At 42.9% G+C, this 20238-nt stretch overlaps 1 long non-coding RNA gene across 1 annotated transcript; it reads left to right on the top strand.

Annotated features, from left to right (window-relative positions):
* The first annotated feature begins 788 nt into the window (after positions 1 to 788).
* LOC108645192 lies at positions 789 to 10410 on the top strand. Its single transcript, XR_004219695.1, has 3 exons — positions 789 to 829; positions 2260 to 2350; positions 10262 to 10410. It is a non-coding gene; the product is annotated as an uncharacterized LOC108645192 (long non-coding RNA).
* Positions 10411 to 20238: the final 9828 nt, after the last annotated feature.

Below are 20238 nucleotides of genomic sequence, written 5' to 3'. Positions count from 1 at the left end.
GCTAATTTTTGGTGAAACAGGACATATTCACTCATCACTAGTTGGCACCTCATTTATACTACTAAAAGGATTCCGACTTGATAGGTATGGGGTACTTTATTTCTGAATTACACTTTTTACATTGCAAATAATTCACTCTACCATTTCCATTTTTATTCTTGGACCAACTAATATATATATATTTTTTTAGTTTTTATATCGGTATGTAGGCACCAATAGGCAATAGGGCCCAAGTCTCATAAGAGCTATAGGGGTTTCTCCTGCTTGGGTGCTATTCTCCTGCCTACCACAAGGTGGAGATACTGAGAACATTTAGGAACAAAAGATTTCTGAGCCCTTTCTGAACTCTATCATGCTGAGATCTTCAGGTACAACATAAGGCAGCCTACAGGAGACCTGCTTTTTGGAAGGGTAAGGGGTCTGGGGTTTCAGAGATCAGTGTATTTAATGGATTTGAAGCTATGGTTCTCACTGCTTCTCACTGTGTGTATAATTAGTGTATTTTGTGTGGTGTTAACAAAGTGTTCATTTCCCATTTCCCAATCTTCCAGGCATTTCTGGAGTTAATGGACTGCTTATTCCCCATCTTCCAACAACATTTTGGCATGTGCAGAGTTAGTGGAATTCTTATTGTCCATTTTCTGAGGATCTTTCCAGCATGTGTGGAGTTAATGGAATGTTTATTCCCCTTTTTCCAAGGATCGTACCAGCATGTGCGGAGTTAATGGAGCGGTACATCAGGGTAGGGGCCCATTTCTGGCCAGACTATACAGGTGGGGGCACATACCATGAGCAGGAGAGAAGGAGGATCAGAGAGGAGCTGCAGGGGGTGAGTATGGAGAGAAATCCCTCTATATTAACCCTTAGCAGTGTGTTTGCTCCCTGCTGTCTCTCTTCAGCCCCCTCTGCCTCTGCCCCCTACCAACTCCAATGCCACCTTCTCTCTAAATCCCCAGTGCCCTCCCTTTAAACTCCCTGTTTCCCTGACCGCTATTCTGATAACTCCTTTCCACCTCTCCCACCAAACGTAACCTTCTTTCTCTGTCATGCTTCTTTCCCAGCCCCAAACTGCCACTGTGCCACCAACTTGCTCTTCTTTTCCCTTCACTATATATTCAAGGGCATCAGCCATGAAATGTACATTTGTTTTTACTTTGCTTTCTGTTGGCATAATATATTATTTGGGCATTATACATGATGTTGGCGCTGCATATATACTGGCTGTGTGCCCTGTGGGCATTATACATGATGTTGGCGCTGCATATATACTTTCTGTGTGCCCTGTGGGCATTATACATGATGTTGGCGCTGCATATATACTGGCTGTGTGCCCTGTGGGCATTATACATGATGTTGGCGCTGCATATATACTGGCTGTGTGCCCTGTGGGCATTATACATGATGTTGACGCTGCATATATACTGGCTGTGTGCCCTGTGGGCATTATACATGATGTTGGCGCTGCATATATACTGGCTGTGTGCCCTGTGGGCATTATACATGATGTTGGTGCTGCATATATACTGGCTGTGTGCCCTGTGGGCATTATACATGATGTTGGCGCTGCATATACAGTTGCTTGCAAAAGTATTCGGCCCCTTGAACTTTTCCACATTTTGTCAACATTACCGCCACAAACATGTGATTGACTTGGAGTTACATTGTGTTGGTTAAGCGTTGTCTTTATTTTTTGAGAAATGTATTTAAACACAAGCATGTAAATAAGCATCATTTAGTCAAGCAATGTTTGCTTATGGGGTTGTTTGGTTGGGGGGGGCTGTAAGTGGTGAATGCCAGAAGTAGCATTTGGGGACTTTGCCATACTGAAAATGACTAAATATTTCTTTTTAAGGGGGAGTTACAGCCGTATTTCCTTTTCACTCCTGAGTTAAGAACTGAGGCCTTATTTTTAATGCACAGCCCATTTTACAGCCCTACGCCTTGGTCATTTGAGATGCTGAATTGCCATCCGAGAAAGTAGAAAGATATATCTACCCATTTTAACCTTTGGAAAATGTGTCCTTTGTGAATATATATCATACTTTTTTAGGCTCTTATGCCACAATGCGTTGAAGGTGCTTATTTGTACATAAGTTTCTTTTCATTGTGGGGCCTTTATATGCTATTGATCCATGTATATTGGGCATTAAACAGCTCAGTAAACCCTGGAATTCATTTTTGGTTGTTTGATCTTGTACAGGAGGGTGTGTGGGAGATATGATGTTGTAACATGGAGCTTTCATCTGATTTTATCTCCAGTCTGCTGCCCTGATGGAGGGGAGAGTGGAGCTGAAGGAGTGAGTAGAAGAGCTTGAGCACAAGTGCATCCAAGGAGAGACAGGCCGTGCTGGTAAGTAGTTATCCCCGGCTGGTATTTGTATAGTTCTACACATGTATCCCTACCCTCTGCTATAGGCAGCTCACTTATAGGGCACCTATCATTGAAATATATATTAATCTGCCCAACGTGTGGGCTAATCACATTCATTCTGGTTTGGGGACAATACTATTTTGGGCAGATATTGCCCCTAGGAAGCGTCCTGCCGCCATGTTGAGAATTACTCATGTGCATAATGGGGAGAGTCCCAGTCAGCACATTATGCACTTGTACATGTGACACAGGATCAGCCAATTACTTGCCTGTTCTTATGTCAAAAGCGTTTTCTGGCTAAAATATTATTTGCCTCCGACCGTTGTGTGGGCTCTTATAACCCACTCCTCCGGTAAGGGATCGATGTTGCTATGATAGGTGGCCTTTAAGCTAAAACATTAGATGTTGTGAGAAATGACAGTCTCATCCAATAAAGAGCCACACACACATCTGTATTTTGAGTGGTTTCATGAGAGTGGGTGCATGTGTATTCATTGCTGCTTTCCCCGCTGCTTGCTCCCTGTGAGCCCAGACTGCAGGTTTGTAGATGGGTTCTTTAGGTGCCAATAAGAGGCTGGGAGACTTTATTTCATGTTACTGGGAACTCGTCAGGGATTCTATGTCCGACCTATGGTGCACTCTGTACCTACCTCCTGTCTGCTGCTACAAAATTTCAAAAACTTCCTGGTTGCTAAGGTAATTTGGATCCTAGCAACCAGATAGCTGTTGTAACTGCAAACTGCAGAGTTGTTGAACAAAAATTGAAATTATTTTTATTATTTGTACTTTTTAAATTAAGACCAATTGCAAATTATTTGAGAATATTTCTCTCTACATTATAATAGATATTAACTCAAAGATGAGCAACCCCTTTAATATTATACAGCAGAAGATAAACATGATTGGATGCTGAATGTCCCTACAGTGCAGCAATGTATCATGATACATCTTCCCAATATCCATTCATTTCTCATTCTCACTGGGTTTATAGTTATGTGTAACTGTCACTGTGTCTGTCCCTTTCCCTTCTCTGCACTGCTGGTTCTGACTCCTGATACAACTTCCCAATATCCATTCATTTCTCATTCTCACTGGGTTTATAGTCATGTGTAACTGTCACTGTGTCTGTCCCTTTCTCTTCTCTGCACTGCTGATTCTGACTCCTGACACAACTTCCCAATATCCATTCATTCCTTATTCTCACTGGGTTTATAGTTATGTGTAACTGTCACTGTGTCTTTCTGTCCCTTTCCTTTCCTTTCCCTTCTCTGCACCGCTGGTTCTGACTCCTGATACAACTTCCCAATATCCATTCATTCCTCATTCTCACTGGGTTTATAGTCATGTGTAACTGTCACTGTGTCTGTCCCTTTCTCTTCTCTGCACTGCTGATTCTGACTCCTGACACAACTTCCCAATATCCATTCATTCCTTATTCTCACTGGGTGTATAGTTATGTGTAACTGTCACTGTGTCTTTCTGTCCCTTTCCCTTCTCTGCACTGCTGATTCTGACTCCTGACACAACTTCCCAATATCCATTCATTCCTTATTCTCACTGGGTTTATAGTTATGTGTAACTGTCACTGTGTCTTTCTGTCCCTTTCCTTTCCTTTCCCTTCTCTGCACCGCTGGTTCTGACTCCTGATACAACTTCCCAATATCCATTCATTCCTCATTCTCACTGGGTTTATAGTCATGTGTAACTGTCACTGTGTCTGTCCCTTTCTCTTCTCTGCACTGCTGATTCTGACTCCTGACACAACTTCCCAATATCCATTCATTCCTTATTCTCACTGGGTGTATAGTTATGTGTAACTGTCACTGTGTCTTTCTGTCCCTTTCCCTTCTCTGCACTGCTGATTCTGACTCCTGACACAACTTCCCAATATCCATTCATTCCTTATTCTCACTGGGTTTATAGTTATGTGTAACTGTCACTGTGTCTGTCTGTCCCTTTCTCTTCTCTGCACTGCTGATTCTGACTCCTGACACAACTTCCCAATATCCATTCATTCCTTATTCTCACTGGGTGTATAGTTATGTGTAACTGTCACTGTGTCTTTCTGTCCCTTTCCCTTCTCTGCACTGCTGATTCTGACTCCTGACACAACTTCCCAATATCCATTCATTCCTTATTCTCACTGGGTTTATAGTTATGTGTAACTGTCACTGTGTCTTTCTGTCCCTTTCCTTTCCTTTCCCTTCTCTGCACCGCTGGTTCTGACTCCTGATACAACTTCCCAATATCCATTCATTCCTCATTCTCACTGGGTTTATAGTTATGTGTAACTGTCACTGTGTCTGTCTGTCCATTTACGTTCTCTGCACTGCTGATTCTGACTCCTGACACAACTTCCCAATATCCATTCATTCCTTATTCTCACTGGGTTTATAGTTATGTGTAACTGTCACTGTGTCTTTCTGTCCCTTTCCTTTCCTTTCCCTTCTCTGCACCGCTGGTTCTGACTCCTGATACAATTTCCCAATATCCATTCATTCCTCATTCTCAATGGGTTTATAGTTATGTGTAACTGTCACTGTGTCTGTCCCTTTCCCTTCTCTGCACTGCTGGTTTTGACCTCTGACACAACTTCCCAATATCCATTCATTCCTCATTCTCACTGGGTTTATAGTTATGTGTAACTGTCATTGTGTCTGTCCCTTTCCCTTCCCGCCACTGCTGGTTCTGACTCCTAATACAACTTCCCAATATCCATTCATTCCTCATTCTCACTGGGTTTATAGTTATGTGTAACTGTCTCTGTGTCTGTCCCTTTCCCTTCCCGTCACTGCTTGTTCCGACTCCTGATACAACTTCCTCATTCTCACTGTGTTTATAGTTATGTGTACCTGTCACTGTGTCTGTCTGTCCCTTTCTTTTATCTGCACTGCTGCTTCTGACTCCTGACAGAACTTTCTAATATCCATTCATTCCTCATTCTCACTGGGTTTATAGTTATGTGTAACTGTTACTGTGTCTGACCGTCCCTTTCTCTTCTTTGCACTGCTGGTTCTGACTCCTGATACAATTTCCCAATATCCATTCATTCCTCATTCTCACTTGGTTTATAGTTATGTGTACCTGTCACTGCATGTGTCTGTCCCTTTCCTTTATTTGCACTGCTGGTTCTGACTCCTTACACAACTTCCCAATATCCATTCATTCCTCATTCTCACTGGGGTTATAGTTATTTGTACCTGTCACTGTGTCTGTCTGTCCCTTTCTTTTATCTGCACTGCTGGTTCTGACTCCTGACAGAACTTCCCAATATCCATTCATTCCTTATTCTCACTGGGTTTATAGTTATGTGTAACTGTCACTGTGTCTGTCTGCCCCTTTCCTTTCCCTTCTCTGCACTGCTGGTTCTGACTCCTGATACAACTCCCCAATATCCATTAATTCCTCATTCTCACTGAGTTTATAGTTATGTGTAACTGTCACTGTGTATGTATGTCCCTTTCCCTTCTTTGCACTGCTGGTTCTGACTCCTGATACAACTTCCCAATATCCATTCATTCCTCATTCTCACTTGGTTTATAGTTATGTGTAACTGTCATTGTGTCTGTCCCTTTCCCTTCTCTGCACTGCTGGTTCTGACTCCTGATACAACTTCCCAATATCCATTAATTTCTCATTTTCACTGGGTTTATAGTTATGTGTAACTGTCACTGTGTCTTTCTGTCTTTCTCCCTTGTCTGCACTGCTGGTTCTGACTCCTGATACAACTTCCCAATATCCATTCATTCCTTATTCTCACTGGGTTTATAGTTATGTGTAACTGTCACTGTGTCTGTCTGTCCCTTTCCCTTCTCTGCACTGCTGATTCTGACTCCTGATACAACTTCCCAATATCCATTCATTCCTCATTCTCACTGGGTTTATAGTTATGTGTAACTGTCACTGTGTCTGTCCCTTTCCCTTCTCTGCACTGCTGGTTCTGACTCCTGATACAACTCTCCAATATCCATTCATTCCTCATTCTCACTGGGTTTATAGTTATGTGTAACTGTCACTGTGTCTTTCCCTTTCCCTTCTCTGCACTGCTTGTTCTGACTCCTTATACATCTTCCCAATATCCATTCATTCTTCATTCCACATTCTCACTGGGTTTATAGTTATGTGTAACTGTCACTGTGTCTGTCCCTTTCCCTTCTCTGCACTGCTGGTTCTGACTCCTGATACAACTCTCCAATATCCATTCATTCCTCATTCTCACTGGGTTTATAGTTATGTGTAACTGTCACTGTGTCTTTCTGTCTCTCTCACTTCTCTGCACTGCTGGTTCTGACTCCTGATACAGACTCCTGATACAACTTCCCAATATCCATTCATTCCTCATTCTCACTGGGTTTATAGTTATGTTTAACTGTCACTGTGTCTGTCTGTCCCTTTCCCTTCTCTGCACTGCTGATTCTGACTCCTGACACAACTTCCCAATATCTATTAATTCCTCATTCTCACTGGCTTTATAGTTATGCGTTACTGTCACTGTGTCTGTCTGTCCCTTTCTTTTCCCTTCTCTGCACTGCTGGTTCTTACTCCTGAAACAACTTCCCAATATCCATTCATTCCTCATTCTCACTGGGTTTATAGTTATGTGTAACTGTCACTGTGTCTGTCCCTTTCCCTTCTCTGCACTGCTGGTTCTGACTCCTGATACAACTCCCCAATATCCATTCATTCCTCATTCTCACTGGGTTTATAGTTATGTGTAACTGTCACTGTGTCTTTCTGTCTTTCTCCCTTCTCTGCACTGCTGGTTCTGACTCCTGATACAGACTTCTGATACAACTTACCAATATCCATTCATTCCTCATTCTCACTGGCTTTATAGTTATGTTTAACTTTCACTGTGTTTGTCTGTCCCTTTCCCTTCTCTGCACTGCTGATTCTGACTCCTGACACAACTTCCCAATATCTATTAATTCCTCATTCTCACTGGCTTTATAGTTATGCGTTTCTGTCACTGTGTCTGTCTGTCCCTTTCCTTTCCCTTCTCTGCACTGCTGGTTCTTACTCCTGAAACAACTTCCCAATATCCATTCATTCCTCATTCTCACTGGGTTTATAGTTATGTATAACTGTCACTGTGTCTGTCTGTCCCTTTCCCTTCTCTGCACTGCTTGTTTTGACTCCTGATACATCTTCCCAATATCCATTCATTCCTCATTCTTACTGGGTTTATAGTTATGTGTAACTGTCACTATGTCTGTCTGTCCCTTTGCGTTCTCTGCACTGCTGTTTCTGACTCCTGATACAACTTCACCAATATCCATTCATTCCTCATTCTCACTGGGTTTATAGTTATGTGTAACTGTCAATGTGTCTGTCCCTTTCTCTTCTCTGCACTGCTTGTTCTGACTCCTGATACAACTTCCCAATATCCATTCATTCCTCATTCTCACTGGGTTTATAGTTATGTGTTACTGTCACTGTGTCTGTCCCTTTCCCTTCTCTGCACTGGTGGTTCTGACTCCTGATACAACTTCCCAATATCCATTCATTTCTCATTCTCACTGGGTTTATCGTTATGTGTAACTGTTACTGTATCTTTCCGTCCCTTTCCCTTCTCTGCACTGCTGGTTCTTACTCCTGATACAACTCCCCAATATCCATTCATTCCTCATTCTCACTGGGTTTATAGTTATGTGTAACTGTCACTGTGTCTGCCCTTTCCCTTCTCTGCACTGCTGGTTCTGACTCCTGATACAACTCCCCAATATCCATTTATTCCTCATTCTCACTGGGTTTATAGTTATGTGTAACTGTCACTGTGTATGTCTGTCTCTCTCCCTTCTCTGCACTGCTGGTTCTGACTCCTGATACAGACTCCTGATACAACTTCCCAATATCCATTCATTCCTCATTCTCACTGGCTTTATAGTTATGTTTAACTGTCACTGTGTCTGTCTGTCCCTTTCCCTTCTCAGCACTGCTGATTCTGACTCCTGACACAACTTCCCAATATCTATTAATTCCTCATTCTCACTGGCTTTATAGTTATGCGTTACTGTCACTGTGTCTGTCTGTCCTTTTCCTTTCCCTTCTCTGCACTGCTTGTTCTTACTCCTGAAATAACTTCCCAATATCCATTCATTCCTCATTCTCACTGGGTTTATAGTTATGTGTAACTGTCACTGTGTCTTTCTGTCTCTCTCCCTTCTCTGCACTGCTGGTTCTGACTCCTGATACAGACTCCTGATACAACTCCCCAATATCCATTCATTCCTCATTCTCACTGGCTTTGTAGTTATGCGTTACTGTCACTGTGTCTGTCTGTCCCTTTCCTTTCCCTTCTCTGCACTGCTGGTTCTTACTCCTGAAACAACTTCCCAATATCCATTCATTCCTCATTCTCACTGGGTTTATAGTTATGTGTAATTGTCACTGTGTCTGTCTTTCCCTTTCCCTTCTCTGCACTGCTGGTTCTGACTCCTGATACATCTTCCCAATATCCATTCATTCCTCATTCTCACTGGGTTTATAGTTATGTGTAACTGTCATTGTGTCTGTCTGTCCCTTTCTCTTCTCTGCACTGCTTGTTCTGACTCCTGATACAACTTCCCAATATCCATTCATTCCTCATTCTCACTGGGTTTATAGTTATGTGTAACTGTCACTGTGTCTGTCTGTCCCTTTCTCTTCTCTGCACTGCTGGTTCTGACTCCTGATACAGACTCCTGATACAACTTCCAAATATCCATTCATTCCTCATTCTCACTGGGTTTATAGTTATGTGTAACTGTCACTGTGTCTGTCTGTCTCTCTCCCTTCTCTGCACTGCTGGTTCTTACTCCTTATACAACTCCCCAATATCTATTCATTCCTCATTCTCACTGGGTTTATAGTTATGTGTAATTGTCACTGTATCTGTCCCTTTCCCTTCTCTGCACTGCTGGTTCTGACTCCTGATACAACTTCCCAATATCCATTCATTCCTCATTCTCACTGGGTTTATAGTTATGTGTAATTGTCACTGTGTCTGTCCCTTTCCCTTCTCTGCACTGCTGGTTCTGACCTCTGATACAACTTCCCAATTTCCATTCATTCCTCATTCTCACTGGGTTTTTACAGTACTTGTTATGGTCAGTGGCTTGATAGCTAAGGTACATGAAAGGGCTACAAATCTGCCCTGAGGGTCTGTATGTAAGTCATGAAGTGAAGTTTAAAAGGTATGTGTTTTCTAATCAAAATAGAATGCCTCTGGCATAAGGGGGCGTGATAGCCATGAGTCTCCCAAGGGCTTTTTTAATGCCAGTAGGCATTGTCCCTCGAGATGGGTCTCCTGCAGTAGCAGGATATGGGGCTGATATTTTGTAATGTAATTGAAGACTAGAGATTGTTTGAATTTGGAATTTAGGCCCCTTGAGTTCCAAGATATGAGCGCTAAGGGCTCCTCACCTTCTCGGTTTGACAATGACACATTGTGCAGTGACATGCACTTGGGTTTATTTATTCCAACTGCTTGTTAGCTGCTTTCGCTAAGTTTCCATCTGGGGACTGTCAGCACAGAGTGTGTATGGTGTGTCTATTTTTAAGAGATTGGCAAAATGTGCATAAATAATGTAAGGTTTTCATAATGCAATTATATATTATTATATAATTATTAATTATTATTGAAATGTTTGTTTGAGAAAATGTTTTAACTTGTTGTAATGTTTTAAATTTCCCACTAGGTGGCAGTAAGGGCAATTGTATTATATCATGATTATAGAATTGTAATGTAGGACTCCGACCTCCAAGGGGAAGCATAGTGCAGAAGGTATTAAAGGCTGTTGTGTAGGAGACATGGGGAATGTTGTTCAGTATTGATTGGATGAAAATATTCCTTTTGTACCTGTATTTCATTTTATGTAACTTGTCTGTTTTTTTCCCTTGTCCCTCAAGGCCAGTTAAGTAAAGTGCATCAGGAATCCAAAGAGGCGCAACGTCAGCACAGAACCCCAGAAACAGAGCCATGAGGAAAAGATGGTGAGAAACGCAGCAAGTGAAGGAGTAATAGTAGTAAAAAACGCAGCGAGTCAAGCAGGAATGGTAATGAGAAACGCAGAGAGTCAAGCAGGAATGGTAATGAGAAACGCAGCGAGTCAAGCAGGAATGGTAATGAGAAACGCAGCGAGTCAAGCAGGAATGGTAATGAGAAACGCAGCGAGTCAAGCAGGAATGGTAATGAGAAACACAGCGAGTCAAGCAGGAATGGTAATGAGAAACGCAGCGAGTCAAGCAGGAATGGTAATGAGAAACGCAGAGAGTCAAACTTGAATGGTAATGAGAAACGCAGCGAGTCAAACTGGAATGGTAATTAGAAACGCAACGAGTCAAACAGGAATGGTAATGAGAAAAGCAGTGATTCAAGCAGGAATGGTAATGAGAAACGCAGTGAGTCAAGCAGGAATGGTAATGAGAAAAGCAGACAGTCATGCAGGAATGGTAATGAGAAAAGCAGTGATTCAAGCAGGAATGGTAATGAGAAACCCAGTTAGTCAAGCAGGAAAGCTAATGAGAAATTCAGCGAGTGAAGGAGGAATAGTAATGACAATTGTGTTGTAATGTGGGAAATTTCCCACTAGGTTGCAGAAAGGGCAACTGTGTTATATCATGAGTATAGAATTTTAATGTAGGACTCCGGCCTCCAAGGGGAAGCATAGTGCAGAAGGTATTAAAAACTGTTGTGTAGGAGACATGGGGAATGTTGTTTAGTATTGATTGGAAGGAAATATTTGTACCTGTATTTCATTTTATGTAACTTGTCTGTTTTTTTCCCTTTTCCCTCAAGGCCAGTTAAGTAAAGTGCATCAGGAATCCAAAGAGGCGCAACTTCAGCACAGAACCTCAGAAACAGAGCCATGACGAAAAGATGGATAGAAATGCAGCGAGTCAAGGAGTAATAGTAGTGAAAAACGCAGCGAATCAAGCAGGAATGGTAATGAGAAACGCAGCGAATCAAGCAGGAATGGTGATGAGAAACGCAACGAGTCAAGCAGGAATGGTAATGAGAAACGCAGCAAGTCAAGCAGGAATGGTAATGAGAAACGCAGCGAGTGAAGCAGGAATGGTAATGAGAAACGCAGAGAGTCAAGCAGGAATGGTAATGAGCAACGCAGCGAGTTAAGCATGAATGGTAATGAGAAACGCAGCGAGTCAAGCAGGAATGGTAATGAGAAGCGCAGTGATTCAAGCAGGAATGGTAATGAGAAATGCACAGAGTCAAGCAGGAATGGTAATGAGAAATGCAGTGATTCAAGCAGGAATGGTAATGAGAAACGCAGAGAGTCAAGCAGAAATGGTAATGAGAAATGCAGATAGTCAAGCAGGAATGGTGATTAGAAATGCAGTGAGTCAAGCAGGAATGGTAATGAGAAATGCAGCGAGTCAAGCAGGAATGGTAATGAGAAACGCAGAGAGTCAAACTGGAATGGTAATGGGAAAACGCAACGAGTAAAGCAGGAATGGTCATGAGAAACGCAGTGATTCAAGCAGGAATGGTAATGAGAAACGCAGAGAGTCAAGCAGGAATGGTAATGAGAAACGCAGAGAGTCAAGCAGGAATGGTGATTAGAAATGCAGTGAGTCAAGCAGGAATGGTAATGAGAAATGCAGCGAGTCAAACTGGAATGGTAATGGGAAAACGCAACGAGTAAAGCAGGAATGGTCATGAGAAACGCAGAGAGTCAAACTGGAATGGTAATGGGAAAACGCAACGAGTAAAGCAGGAATGGTCATGAGAAACGCAGTGATTCAAGCAGGAATGGTAATGAGAAACGCAGAGAGTCAAGCAGGAATGGTAATGAGAAACGCAGAGAGTCAAGCAGGAATGGTAATGAAAAATGCAGTGATTCAAGCAGGAATGGTAATTAAAAATGCAGTGAGTCAAGCAGGAATGGTAATGGGAAATGCACAGAGTCAAGCAGGAATGGTAATGAGAAATGCAGTGATTCAAGCAGGAATGGTAATGAGAAACGCAGAGAGTCAAGCAGGAATGGTAATGAAAAATGCAGTGATTCAAGCAGGAATGGTAATGAAAAATGCAGTGAGTCAAGCAGGAATGGTAATGAAAAATGCAGTGAGTCAAGCAGGAATGGTAATGAGAAACACACAGAGTCAAGCAGGAATGGTAATGAGAAACGCAGTGATTCAAGCAGGAATGGTAATGAGAAACGCAGAGAGTTAAGCAGGAATGGTAATGAAAAATGCAGTGATTCAAGCAGGAATGGTAATGAGAAACCAGGTTAGTCAAGCAGGAATGGTAATGCGAAACCCAGTTAGTCAAGCAGGAATGGTAATGAGAAACGCAGCGAGTCAAGCAGGAATGGTAATGAGAAACGCAGCGAGTCAAGCAGGAATGGTAATGAGAAACCTGTTGTAATGTGGGAAATTTCCCACTAGGTGGCAGAAAGGGCAATTGAGTTATATCATGAGTATAGAATTGTAATGTATGACTCCGGCCACCAGGGGCAAGCATAGTGCAGAAGGTATTAAAAACTGTTGTGTAGGAGACATGGGGAATGTTGTTTAGTATTGATTGGAAGGAAATATTCCTTTTGTATGTAACTTGTCTGTTTTTCTCCCTTGTCTCTCAAGGCCAGTTAAGTAAAGTGCATCAAGAATCCAAAGAGGCGCAACGTTAGCACAGAACCCCAGAAACAGAGCCATGAAGAAAAGATGGATAGAAACGCAGTGAGTCAAGCAGGAATGGTAATGATAAAAGCATCAAGTCAAGCAAGAATGGTAATGAGAAAAGCAGCGAGTCAAGCAGGAATGGTAATGAGAAACGCAGCGAGTCAAGCAGGAATGGTAATGAGAAACGCAGCGAGTCAAGCAGGAATGGTAATGAGAAACACAGCGAGTCAAGCAAGAATGGTAATGAGAAACGCAGCAAGTCAAGCAGGAATGGTAATGAGAAACGCAGCGAGTCAAGCAGGAATGGTAATGAGAAATGCAGCGAGTCAAGTAGGAATGGTAATGAGAAACGCAGCGAGTCAAGTAGGAATGGTAACGAAAAATGCAGTGAGTCAAGCAGGAATGGTAATGGGCAAAATGTGCATAAATAATGTAAGGTTGTAATAATTCAAATATATATTATTATATAATGATGAATTATTATTGAAATGTTTGTGTGGGAAAATGTTTGAACTTGTTGTAATGTGGGAAATTGCCCACTAGGTGGCAATAAGGGCATTTGTGTAATATCATGAGTATAGAATTGTAATGTAGGACTCCGGCCTCTAAGGGGAAGCTTAAAGGCTGTTGTGTAGGAGACATGGGGTCCAGACCCAAGAGGCAGGAGCAACATCACCTGCAGGAGGGTGAGTTGGACCCAGTTGACGAGACAGCCCCGGTTAGTCGGTAACAGCCAGGACAGGTAAAAAGAAACTATGATGTATTTTGCTTTTTGAGCTATACAGGCAAACTAAAGCTACTCCGTCTTTGGACCAGAACCAAACATGAAACAGTGTCAAGCTCCCTGTTTTCTCTGTTGAAGGTAAATTTACCTTTTGTACCTGTATTTCATTTTATGTAACCTGTCTGTTTTTTTCCCTTGTCCCTCAAGGCCAGTTAAGTAAAGTGCATCAGGAATCCAAAGAGGCGCAACGTCAGCACAGAACCCCAGACACAGAGCCATGATGAAAAGATGGTGAGAAACGCAGCGAGTCAAGCAGGATTGGTAAAGAGAAACGCAGCGAGTCAAGCAGGAATGGTAATGAGAAACGCAGCGAGTCAAGCAGGAATGGTAATGAGAAACGCAGTGAGTCAAGCAGGATTGGTAACGAGAAATGCAGCGAGTCAAGTAGGAAAGGTAACGAGAAACGCAGCGAGTCAAGCAGGAATGGTAACGAGAAACGCAGCGAGTCAAGCAGGAATGGTAATGAGAAACGCAGCGAGTCAAGCAGGAATGGTAATGAGAAACGCAGCGAGTCAAGCAGGAATGGTAATGAGAAACGCAGCGAGTCAAGCAGGAATGGTAATGAGAAACGCAGCGAGTCAAGCAGGAATAGTAATGAGAAACGCAGCGAGTCAAGCAGGAATGGTAATGAGAAACGCAGCGAGTCAAGCAGGAATGGTAATGAGAAACGCAGCGAGTCAAGTAGTAATGGTAATGAGAAACGCAGCGAGTCAAGCAGGAATGGTAATGAGAAACGCAGTGAGTCAAGCAGGAATGGTTATGAGAAACGCAGCAAGTCAAGCAGGAATGGTAATTAGAAATGCAGTGAGTCAAGCAGGAATGGTAATGAGAAACCATTATGTATAAGTGTTCCTAATCTGTTTTTATCATAGCTTTGCCAGGTGTAACTTTGGTGTACAAAAATAACTTTACCTATTTTGCATTCATCAGAATGTGTACTTTCCAAAAATATATGGTTTTCTGGGGGTCTCTGTATAGTTGGGGGGGGTTACGGCACATAATACACTGACAGGGGGCTCTGTGTGCATATGCGCTATTTTCATTTTGGGGTCAGTACATACCGCAGACTTTGGTATATCTATGCATATTGGGCATCAAACTGTTCAGTAGGCCTCTGGTGTTCCTATTTGGGGTGACTTGCCTTTGTACGCAAGAAATTGTGAGAGATAAATGCGGCAAACTGCAACATTTTTTTCTGTCATAAAAATCTGCAAATTTAGGAAAGCTTTGTGGTTTGGTACTTTGGAGCAAAAAGAAATGTTTACCCATTATAGATTCAGGGAAATATGTACTTTCCAAAAATATATGGCTTTCTGGGGTGAGCATACTTTTTACTAGCTTTATCCCACATATAATGATGTAAATGTGTTGATTTTGCTGGAGCTGAAATAACAGAAATGATAGATCATATGGGGGTATGTTCCCATTGGGGCCCCCACATGCCACATACTTAGGTAAACCTATACATATTGGGCATCAAACTGTTCAGTGGAACCCTGGGGTTCATATTTAGGGTGTTTTATTTGGTTACTTTATGACCTGTAGGAGATAAGATACTATAGACTGGAAGCTTTGAAGCGATTTTTTAAAAATTTCACAAATTTTGATAAAAACCAATAACTTTAGGAAAGCATTGCGACTTGATAGTTTGGAGTAGACAGACAATTGTGTATACTCTGGATTCCCCAGAATCTGTTCTTTTGAAAAATGTATAATTTTCTGGGATAAACCTTCTGTTAGTGGAATTTTTGTCCTTGAAATATAAAGTATGCAGCTTTCTGGAGCAGTGCTTTGGGAATTTGGTAGTGTACTGCTGGGAGTTTGTGACCTATACAAGTGAGAAATCTCAATAAAACTATATATATTTGGTATTGGCGCGTTCAGAAGACATGGGACTTTCCAAATCAGTTGTATATTCATGCATAAAATAATTTTTGTTTCTGATGTATGTGTTTATATTATGGAAATATTTTTTCATTTTTAGACATTTAGAAGCCTCTATCTTGTTACAGAATTGGAATGACACAAACATTCTACCATATTTTGAAAGTTTAGGTTGTTCTGAAAAATACGATATATTGTTTTCCTGGCTAAACTAAAAGTCCCCCCAAGGAAAGGCCCCTAAAGTGAAACAAGTGAAGCAAAATTTACAAAAACTGTCTGGCAATACAAGTTCCTCTTTGACCAAAATGACTGGCAGTGAAAGGGTTAAAATAATAATATTGTTAGTAGTAGTTGTATTATTATCAGTATTATAAGAAATACATGAATACTGCTTGGTAAGTAAGGGCCATATTGCCACTATAGGCCTCACTAACCAGATGCCTGTTCCCATCAGCTGATGCCCCTACAGTGCTGCCTTATTGGGGGAAAGATCTTACATTTTTCTATGATTTTCCATAGTTCTCTTTTGGGTCTGTGAGTGTTAATCATGGCCTCTAGTCTGCTTGCTAGGTAGTAGCGGTATATATGTAGGAGTCCGAGGCCTGCTTATGTTTTAGGTTTGATCATGATTGTAGCTTTGATTCTGGGTTTTTTACCCCCCCAAATAAAATTGTTATGGGTTTTTGAAGGGCGGTGGCTACATGTTCCGGGAATTGTATTGGGAGTGTCCTGAATAGGTACAGTATTCTTGGGAGTAAGGTCATTTTTACTGCTGCTATCCTGCCGAACCAGGACAGGGGATATTGTGTGCCAAATGATGAGGTCTTTTTTAAGTTTGTCTATTAATTTGGGGTAGTTGGCTTTGTAAAGGGTTAGGTAGGAGGGGGTTAGATTAATCCCTAGGTAGGTTATCAAACTCCAATGTTTCTATATATCTGTAACCTTGTTATGGGCTAAGGGGGCCCAGCCTGAAGGCCAGTTAGGGGGAGATTTGGGGTGAGTGCTTATTTTTACCCCGGATACCCCAGGAACTATAGCAGGGTGATGGTTACCCCAATGTTTCTATATATCTGTAACCTTGTTATAAGCTAAGGGGGCCCAGCCTTGAAGCCAATTAGCAGAAGATTTGGGGTGAGTGGTTATTTGTGCCCTGGGTACCCCTTGAACTATAGCAGGGGTGACTGTTACCCCAATGTTTCTATATATCTGTAACCTTTTTATCAGCTAAGGGGGCTCAGCCTGGAGGCCAGTAAGGGGAGATTTGGGGTGAGTGCTTATTTGTTCCCTTTGTAACCCTGGAACTATAGCAGGGTGACTGTTACCCCAATGTTTCTGTATATCTGTAACCTTGTTATGAGCTAAGGGGGCCCAGCCTGAAGGCCAGTTAGGGGGAGATTTAGGGTGAGTGCTTATTTGTACCCCGGATACTCCAGGAACTATAGCAGGGTGACTGTTACTGCAATGTTTCTATATATCTGTAACCTTGTTATGAGCTAAGGGGGCTCAGCCTTAAGGCCAGTTAGGGGGGGATTTGGGGTGAGTGCTTATTTGTTCCCTTTGTACCCCTGGAACTATAGCAGGGTGACTGTTACCCCAATGTTTCTATATATCTGTAACCTTTTTATGGGCTAAGGGGGCCCAGCCTGAAGGCCAGTTAGGGGGGAATTTTGGGTGAGTTCTTATTTGTGCCCTGGGTACCCCTGGAACTATAGCAGGGTGACTGTTACCCCAATGTTTCTATATATCTGTAACCTTGTTATGGGCTAAGGGGGCCCAGCCTGGAGGCCAGTTAGGGGGAGATTTGGGGTGAGTGCTTATTTGTACCCTGGGTACCCCTGGAACTATAGCAGGGTGACTGTTACCCCAATGTTTCTATATATTTGTAACCTTGTTATGGCCTAAGGGGGTCCAGCCTTAAGGCCAGTTAGGGGGAGATTTGGGGTGAGTGCTTATTTGTACCCTGGGTACCCCTGGAACTATAGCAGGGTGACTGTTACCCCAATGTTTATTAATATCTGTAATCTTGTTATTAGCTAAGGGGGCCCAGCCTGAAGGCCAGTTAGGGGGAGATTTGGGGTGAGTGCTTATTTGTTCCCTTTGTACCCCTGGAACTATAGCAGGGTGACTGTTACCCCAATGTTTCTATATATCTGTAACCTTGTTATGAGCTAAGGGGCCCCAGCCTTGAAGCCAATTAGCAGAAGATTTGGGGTGAGAGGTTATTTGTGCCCCGGGTACCCTTTGAACTATAGCAGGGGTGACTGTTACCCCAATGTTTCTATATATCTGTAACCTTGTTATGGGCTAAGGGGGCCCAGCCTAAAGGCCAGTTAGGGGGAAATTTGGGGTGAGTGCTTATTTGTTCCCTTGGTACCCCTGGAACTATAGCAGGGTGACTGTTACGGCAATGTTTCTATATATCTGTAACCTTGTTATGGGCTAAGGGGGCCCAGCCTGAAGGCCAGTTATGGGGGGATTTGGGGTGAGTTCTTATTTGTTCCCTGGGTACCCCTGGAACTATAGCAGGGTGACTGTTACCCCAATGTTTCTATATATTTGTAACCTTGTTATGAGCTTAGGGGGCCCAGCCTGAAGGCCAGTTAGGGGGAGATTTGGGGTGAGTGCTTATTTTTTCCCCCGGTACCCCAGGAATCTAGCAGTGTAACTGTTACCCCAATGTTTCTATATATCTGTAACCTTGTTATGAGGTAAGGGGGCCCAGCCTGAAGGCCAGTTAGGGGGAGATTTGGGGTGAGTGCTTATTTGTACCTTGGGTACCCCTGGAACTAAAGCAGGGTGACTGTTACCCCAATGTTTCTATATATTTGTAACCTTGTTATAAGCTAAGGGGGCCCAGCCTGAAGGCCAGTTAGGGGGAGATTTGGGGTGAGTGCTTATTTGTTCCCTTGGTATCCCTAGAACTATAGCAGGGTGACTGTTACCCCAATGTTTCTATATATCTGTAACCTTTTTATGGGCTAAGGGGGCCCAGCCTGGAGGCCACTAAGCGGGAGATTTGGGGTGAGTTCTTATTTGTTCCCTGGGTACCCCTGAAACTATAGCAGAGTGACTGTTACCCCAATATTTTTATATATTTGTAACCTTGTTATGGGCTAAGGGGGCCCAGCCTGAAGGCCAGTTAGGGGGAGATTTGGGGTGAGTGCTTATTTTTTCCCCCGGTACCCCAGGAATCTAGCAGTGTAACTGTTACCCCAATGTTTCTATATATCTGTAACCTTGTTATGAGGTAAGGGGGCCCAGCCTGAAGGCCAGTTAGGGGGAGATTTGGGGTGAGTGCTTATTTGTACCTTGGGTACCCCTGGAACTAAAGCAGGGTGACTGTTACCCCAATGTTTCTATATATTTGTAACCTTGTTATGGGCTAAGGGGGCCCAGCCTGGAGGCCAGTTAGGGGGAGATTTGGGGTGAGTGCTTATTTTTTCTCCGGGTACCCCTGGAACTATAACAGGGTTACTGTTACCCCAATGTTTCTATATATCTGTAACCTTGTTATTAGCTAAGGTGGCCTAGCCTGGAGGCCAGTTAGGGGGAGATTTGGGGTGAGTGCTTATTTATTCTCCGGGTACCCCTGGAACTAAAGCAGGGTGACTGTTACCCCAATGTTTCTATATATTTGTAACCTTGTTATAAGCTAAGGGGGCCCAGCCTGGAGGCCAGTTAGGGGGAGATTTGGGGTGAGTGCTTATTTATTCTCCGGGTACCCCTGGAACTAAAGCAGGGTGACTGTTACCCCAATGTTTCTATATATTTGTAACCTTGTTATAAGCTAAGGGGGCCCAGCCTGGAGGCCAGTTAGGGGGAGATTTGGGGTGAGTGCTTATTTATTCTCCGGGTACCCCTGGAACTAAAGCAGGGTGACTGTTACCCCAATGTTTCTATATATTTGTAACCTTGTTATTAGCTAAGGGGGCCCAGCCTTAAGGCCAGTTAGGGGGAGATTTGGGGTGAGTGCTTATTTGTACCCTGGGTACCCCTGGAACTATAGTAGGTTGACTGTTACCCCAATGTTTATTAATATCTGTAATCTTGTTATGAGCTAAGGGGGCCCAGCCTGAAGGCCAGTTACGGGGAGATTTGGGGTGAGTGCTTATTTATTCTCCGGGTACCCCTGGAACTATAACAGGGTTACTGTTACCCCAATGTTTCTTTATGTTTGTAACCTTGTTATGAGTTAAGGGGGCCCAGCCTTAAGGCCAGTTAGGGGGAGATTTGGGGTGAGTACTTATTTGTACCCTGGGTACCCCTGGAACTATAGCAGGTTGACTGTTACCCCAATGTTTATTAATATCTGTATCCTTGTTATGAGCTAAGGGGGCCCAGCCTTAAAGCCAGTTACGGGGAGATTTGGGGTGAGTGCTTATTTGTTCCCTGGGTACCCCTGGAACTACAGCAGGGTGACTGTTACCCCAATGTTTCTATATATCTGTAACCTTGTTATGAGCTAAGTGGGCCCAGCCTTAAGGCCAGTTAGCGGGAAATTTGGGGTGAGTGCTTATATGTTCCCCGGGTACCCCAGAAACTATAGCAGAGTGACTGTTACCCCAATATTTTTATA

The sequence above is a fragment of the Xenopus tropicalis genome, chromosome 8, assembly GCF_000004195.4.
Source record: "Xenopus tropicalis strain Nigerian chromosome 8, UCB_Xtro_10.0, whole genome shotgun sequence".
Taxonomy (NCBI): Eukaryota; Metazoa; Chordata; class Amphibia; order Anura; family Pipidae; genus Xenopus; species Xenopus tropicalis.
This window is presented reverse-complemented; position numbering and strand designations above follow the sequence as displayed.